This window comes from Monodelphis domestica, chromosome 6, assembly GCF_027887165.1.
Source record: "Monodelphis domestica isolate mMonDom1 chromosome 6, mMonDom1.pri, whole genome shotgun sequence".
NCBI classification, from domain to species: Eukaryota; Metazoa; Chordata; class Mammalia; order Didelphimorphia; family Didelphidae; genus Monodelphis; species Monodelphis domestica.
In genome coordinates this window covers 17,894,955-17,902,243 of record NC_077232.1, presented here as the reverse complement: position 1 = coordinate 17,902,243, position 7,289 = coordinate 17,894,955, and positions in this window count along the sequence as shown.

Genomic DNA, 7,289 nt, shown 5'->3' with positions numbered 1-7,289 from the left:
TTCTGTAGGGTTTCAGTTATAATGAATCATAGAGGTATTAAAGATGTATTCAATTCAAATCTGGCCACAGACACTTCTTAGCTGTGTGACCCTGGGCAAGTCACTTAACTCCCATTGCCTAGCCTTTATCACTCTTCTTCCTTGGAACCAATACAGAGTATTGATTCCAAGATGGAAGGTAAGGGTTTTATAAAAAAAATAATAAAATAAAATAAAGATGTATTCAAAAGCTGACTCTAATGAGCAAAGTGATCATGGACCAGAATTATGGATATATTTCTAATATTTTACTTGATTGATTTCTGAATCCTTAAATTGGGTCTTAAATTTTGTGGAACTGAGAAATCAAGCTTACTTTACCTGCAGTTTGAAAGCAAGCAGACTAGTTCTAAAGGTGCTTTGTAATGTCAAAGATATTTGTATTTGCATAAGTTGGTGCCAGCATCCCCAAAAAGAAAAGGGTTCAGTCCTGGATGCCTGGCAATCTATTGTGTTATCATCTGATCTTTTGGCTTCATCATTATGTAAGATTTAAATTAATGTGCAATACTTCAAGTATCATTTTTATAAAGTTTATTATCTGACAAAACAGAACCACGTGACTAAGTTTTTCTACCTGCTCTTTTCTACCTGCTCAAAAATCCCTGCTCCACCAAAGTCTTGACAGGAAGGAAAGAGAGAGGCCAACCTCCACCGAATTTATATCCTGTCTATGTCAGCATGTAATGTCAGGAAGTGAGTGGGGTTCTGGGAAATTGTAGTTTTGCTGGGGATCGTAGTTTTTAGGGTAACAGATTCTAATTATAAAATTAACAGATTAAAATTTCTGATGTGCTGACTGTTTTTGATTGACATCCTGCAACCCCCATTCCTATAATCCTCAATAAAATCAGTTCAGCTCAGTCACTCTTTCTCTCTGACCACCTAAAGAAGAAGAGCTGACCTGCTGACATGCTGAGACCACACTAAAGTTTTGTCCTTGTGTTCCTTCTCAATCTCTCTCTCTCCGCTCCTTCTATGGCTTACTTTCTCTAGCCTATAAGCTTTACCTGTTACTTTTGTGAAGGGTTAAATTTTTTTGGGGGGGTGGCAGGAGTTTGCTCAAAAGGCAGTTCATAGTTTATTAAAATGCAAAAGACTTAGTTTATTATTAGGAAATACAGATAGGAAATAGGAAGGAAGAAAGTGAAAGTAATCTTATAATAGATGATAACTGTGATGATGAACCTATGACACACATATCGGCACTGATACACATAGCCATTTTTGATGACACATGACCTCATGTGGACTCAGCGTACCTCAGGGCCCAAGACCCACCTGGGGAGCCGTGTGCCCACAGCTGTCATTGTGGCCATGCTTTGGCCTGGCCTGTAGAGGAGGACTGTTCCACACACTAGCGATGGGGGTGGGGGCAAGTGATTGGTGATATGTGCCAGGTGGTTTGGATGTGTGAGGCTCCCACAGGGGTGGGAAGGAGGAGCACATGTATGTGGAAGGAGCCCATGCTGGCAGGCAGGCTGGCGAGGCAGCAGTCACTGCTCTCATGGCACCCCCAAGCCAGTCTGCTGGGGAGGGTCAAGGTTGGGTGGGGGCCAGGTCAGGCTGAAGGAAGATTGGGCAGGGCTCTGGCCCACATGCAACAGAGGAGTGCCTGGAACCAATTACTAGATACTTTTAGCACCCTGAAAAATATAGCAATGACTTTACTCACAATTTTTCCCTCTATGTACTTTGTGAGAGCTTATTCTCAGTGTAAAATAATATCAAAACCAACAAAAGAAACAGACTGATAGATGAAGTTAGTAGAGTTTGCTTGGACTTGAAGTGTACAAAATACCAACCTTCAACTGAATATTTAGCCAATGAAATTCAGCAACAAAAAAAGTCATTAATAGGCAGGTTAGTTAAAGAATTCCCCCTCTCCCTCACTTATTTTAGTTCACCGCACCTCACACTAGTTAAATAATATCAAGACCAACAAAAGAAACCAACTGACAGATGAATAAAGAAGTCACTAAGCAGGTAAGTTAAATAATTAGTTTTGGGTTTATTAAATATGGTTATATATTATAATTATACATTTTTGTTATTTAAACTATAAATATCACAAAATTATGATTTTTTCTTGAAGTGATACACCACCAGAGTTATGCTTGTTTTTTTGGCTAATTTTGACACCCCAAGCTCATGTGCCCATCACTAGATTATAACTCTACCCAGGATCCCAAAACTAACTAAATTTTTCTAGAAAACCCTACATCTCTCTGCCTCAGAAGGTAGTATCTTCTGTTAGGCCAAAACCCTCCCTTACTCTTACTACTCTCTCTATCTGATAATAGAACCACCATCTATTTACCTTATCTACCCAAGTTAATTGATAATCAATAAGGCTAATAAGGTCTTAATTCAGTTCTCTGTCTCCAACGAGAGAGATCACTAACAGTATAACCTCTCCCCAGGAGACCCAGAGACCAAAGGCCCTTTCCAACCGTCTGCAACTTACAAACCACACTCAGCCACACCCTTGTAACTGTCACCAACTGCCAAGTAGCACAGCAGGGGGTCTCTTACTGAAAAATATTTTTGCTCCTTTTCCTCTTAAATATAAAAAAGGAGAAATGAATAAAAACTCTCAATACTTTCCAGCTTTCAGCTTCCCTACACAGGTGATTCAAACCCATGTGAGAATTATATGCATCAGCTGAATCTCTACAGCTTTTTTGCATTTTAATCCACTCCATTGATCTACCACTCTATTCTTTAGCTAGCACTGGATTGTTTTGATGATTGCTACTTTATAGTACAGTTTGAGATCTGGTTCTTCTAGGCCACCTTTCTACACATTTTTTTTCATTAGTTCCCTTGATATTCTTGACCTTTTGTTCTTTTAGAAAATTTTTATTATTTTTTCTGGTTCTGAAGAATAATTATTTGGAAGTTTGATTAGTATGGCACTGAATAAGCAAATTAATTTAGGTATAATTATCATTTTTATTATATTAGCTCTGCCTATCCATGAGTAATTAATATTTTTTTTCAATTTCTTAGGTCTATTTGTATGAAAAATGTTTTGTAATTATGTTCACATAATTCCTGTGATTGCATTGGCAAGTAGATTCCCAAATATTTTATATTTGTCTAGAGTGATTTTAAATAGAATTTCTCTTTGTAACTCTTTCTGCTGGACTTTGTTGGTAATATATAGAAATGCTGATGATTTATGTGGATTTACTTTGTATCCTGCAACTTTAGTAAAATAATTATTTCAATTATTTTTTTAGTTGATTCTGTAGGATTCTCTAAGTATACCATCATTTCATTGGCAAAGAATAAGACTACTTTTCTCATTGTCTACTAATTCTTTCAATTCCTTTTTCTTTTTGTATATCTAAAGACAGCATTTCCTAATACAATATTAAATAATAGAGTTGATTATGAGCATTTTTGCTTCATTTCTGATCTTATATGGGGAGGCTTCTAACTTTTCCCCATTACAGATAATACTTGTCAGTAGTTTTAGGTAGATACTACTTATAATTTTTATTTGTTCCTATATTTCTAATGTTTTTGATAGGAATTAGATGTATTTTGTTGAAGATTTTTTCTGAACTATTGGGATAATCATGTGATTTCTGTTAGTCTGGTTATTGATACAGTCAATTATGAAGATAGTTTTCCTAATATTAAACCAGCCCAGCATTCCTAGTATAAGTCTCACCTGATCATAGGGAATGATTGTTGTGATACATTGCTATAGTCTCCTTGGTAGTATGTTGTTCTTTAAAATTTTGCATCTATATTCATTAATAAAATTGGCCTATAATTTTCTTCTCTGTTTTTGTTCTTCTATCACTTAGTCAACATCACCATATTTGTTTCATAAAAAGAATTTTACCTTTAAAAAGGTAGGATTCCTTCTCAGCCTGTTTTCCCACATAGTTTATATAGTATGGGGATTAATTGTTCTTTAATTGTTTGATAGAATTTACTTGTGAATCCATCTGGCCCTAGTGATTTTTTCTTAGGGAGTTACTGGTGGTTTGTTTAATTTCTTTTTCTGAAATGGGATTATGTATGTATTCTATTTCCTCTTGTTAATCTGGGCATTTTTTTTTAATATTCATCCATTTCTCTTTGATTGTCAGATTGATTGGCATTTAATTTGGCAAAATAGCTCCTGATAATTGCTTTAATTTCCTCTTCATTGGTGGTGAATTAACTTTTTCATTTTTGATACTGATTATTTGATTTTCCTTTTCCTTTTATTTAATCAAATTAACCAAAGCTTTGTCTAACTTGTTTTAAATTAAACAAACTCCTAGTCTTATTTAGTAGCTTAATGATTCTCTTATTTTTAATTTTATTAATTTCATCTTTAATTTTTAGGATTTCCAATTTAGTCTTTAATTGAGGATTTTTAATTTGTCCTTTTTCTTGTTTTTTTAGTTGCATGCTCAATTCATTGATCTGCATTTTCTCTATTTTATTGATGTAAGTGTTTAGAGATTTAATTCCCCTTTATGTACTGCTTTGGTGGTATTCCTTAAATTTTGATATGTTGTCTCATCATTGTCATTCTCATTAATGAAATTGATTGTTTTTATGATTTTTTATCTATCCCTTTTTCAACATTAGAATATTTAATTTCAAATTAGTTTTTTATTTGTCTTTTCATAGAGATTTATTGATTATAATTTTTATTGTATTATGATTCAAAAAGAATGCATTTATTATTTCTGCTTTTCTGAATTTGGTTGTAAAGTTTTTATGCCCTAATACATGATCAATTTTTGTGTAGGATCCATGTATTGCTGGGGAAAAAAAAGGTATATTTCTTTCTATTCCTATCCAATTCTCTTCAGAGACCTATTAGTTGTAACTTTTCAAAGATTTCATTGTCTTGATTTACTTCTTTCTCGTTTCTATTTTGATTTGATTTTTCTAAATATGAAAGGGTGAAGTTGAGGTCCTCCACTAGTATAGTTTTATTGTTAATTTCCTTCTAAAGTTCATTTAATTTCTCCTTTAAAAATTTGGAGTCTATACCATTTGATGCATATATGTTTAGTATTTATTTACTTAATTGTCATTCAAATCACATATATTATCAAGCTATTACTTCTTTCCATATCTCTTTTAATCAGAACTATTTTTGCTTTAGCTTTGTCTGAGATCATGATTGCTACTCCTGCTTTTTTAAATTTAGATGATGCACAATAAATTAGGCTTTGTTAAAATTTATTTTGGTTAGACCTGCATATTTAATAGGTGGAGGGAGAGAGAGAGAGAGAGAGAGAGAGAGAGAGAGAGAGAGAGAGAGAGCTTCCTCTGAACCAGTTAGAAATTTTAAGGCACCAGTCAGGGAAAAGGAGTCTCAAGATGATGAGCCTTTCTTGGAGGTTTACACCTCCAATAAGGAAGGAAACTGTCAGTCTTTTCCTCACCAAGGTGACTGTCTAAAAGGAAAGCAGTCTGAGGTCTCCTGCATGAGCTCCTCCAGGGGTCCAGTTCCACAGCTAAGTGTCTTCACTCCAAGTCTGAGTGTCTGTCTTCCAGTCTCTCCTCAAATGTCTATCTTCCAGTCCAACTCCGAGTGACTGATTACAGTCTCTCCTCCGAGTGACTCTTCTTCACTCCAAAGTGACTGAGTCTATTTCAGTCCAGCTCCGAGTGACTGAATGATCTGATATTGGTTGATCTATCGATCATTCCAGTGTCTCTTTTCCTCTATTTAAAGACCTTTTTCTCTTATGTCACCTCACCTAAATTTTTATGCCTACAAATCATAGCAGATGCTCCTCTCCAGGACTGCCCACTCAATGTATGAAATTGATGTCACACCTTTTGTAGTTAGTTAACACCAGGTTTGGTTAGTTAATACTTTTTTGTAGTTAGTTAACACCTTTTGTAGTTAAAATGGGTAGATCTACTTAAAATACTGAGTTAACACTTTGGGGACTAAAATCCAAAAATAGACAGGGGATTACAATTTAATCTTCACAATAAAGGAAGAGATAAGTACCTTCATTGTTATAATCAGGAGATAGCCAAATCCAATCTTCATAGCTCCATCCCTTTACCTTTACTCTGTGGGTGTCTCCCTGTCTCAAATGTGTTTCTTGTAAACAACATATAGTTAAATTCTGGTTTTTAATCCATTCTGCTGTTTCCATTTTATTAATGAATTCATTCCATTCACATTCACTGTTATGATTACCAACTATTCCCCTTCATCTTATTTTTCCCTTTTGATCCTCCTCTTTCCCCTTTCATTCTGTCTCTCCTCACAAGTATTTTTCTTTTCATCACTACTAACTTTTCCTTCCATTTTATTACTCTCCCTCCTGTGGCTTATCCTCTTCTTACTTTTCCCATAGATTAAGATAGGATTCTATATCTCAATGAGTATGGTTGTTATTCCCGATCTGAGCCAGTTACAGTGAGAGTAAGGTTTAAGCATTGCTCATCACCACTTTCATCATCCCCTCCACTGTAATAGTTTTTCATTTCTCTTTAGGTGAGATAATTTACCCCATTCTATCTTTCCCTTCCCTTTTCTCTCAGTGCAATCCTCTTTTTCATCCCTTAATTTCTTTTTCTGCATATCATGTCATCCTAATCACTTTACTGCCACACCCTCTGTCTATGTATATTCCTTCCAACTTTTCTAATACTGATATAAAATTTTAAGAATTACAAAAATCTTCTTTCCATGTAGGAATACATACAGGTTTGACCTTATTGAGCCCCTTAAATTTTTATTTCTTATTTGCCTTTTTAGGATTCTCTTCAGTTTGTAGTTGGACATCACATTTTTGTTGTTGTTGTTGTTGTTTAGGTTTGGCTTTTTCATCAGGAATGCTTAGAAATCTATTTTTATTAAATGACCATGTTTTTCCTTTTCTTTTTCTTTTAAACCCTTACCTTCTGTCTTGGAATCAATACTATGTATTGGCTCCAAGGCAGAAGAGTGGTAAGGGCTAGGCAATAGGGGTCAAGTGACTTTCCCAGGGTCACACAGCTGGAAAGTGTCTGAGGCCAGATTTGAACCTAGGACCTCCCGTTTCTAGGCCTGACTCTCAATCCACTGAGCTACCCAGCTGCCCCCACAATGTTTTTCCCTAGAAATAATATATTTAGTTTTTCTGGATAGGAGATTCTGGTTTATAAACCCAGAGATCCTGTAAGGTGAAAGGGACATGATGAAAAATAGAATTTGACAGAGGGGGCAGGAAGTTGTTCTCTTTTCCTGGAACCACGGACTTAGGAGGGAGAGGTCTGGCTCA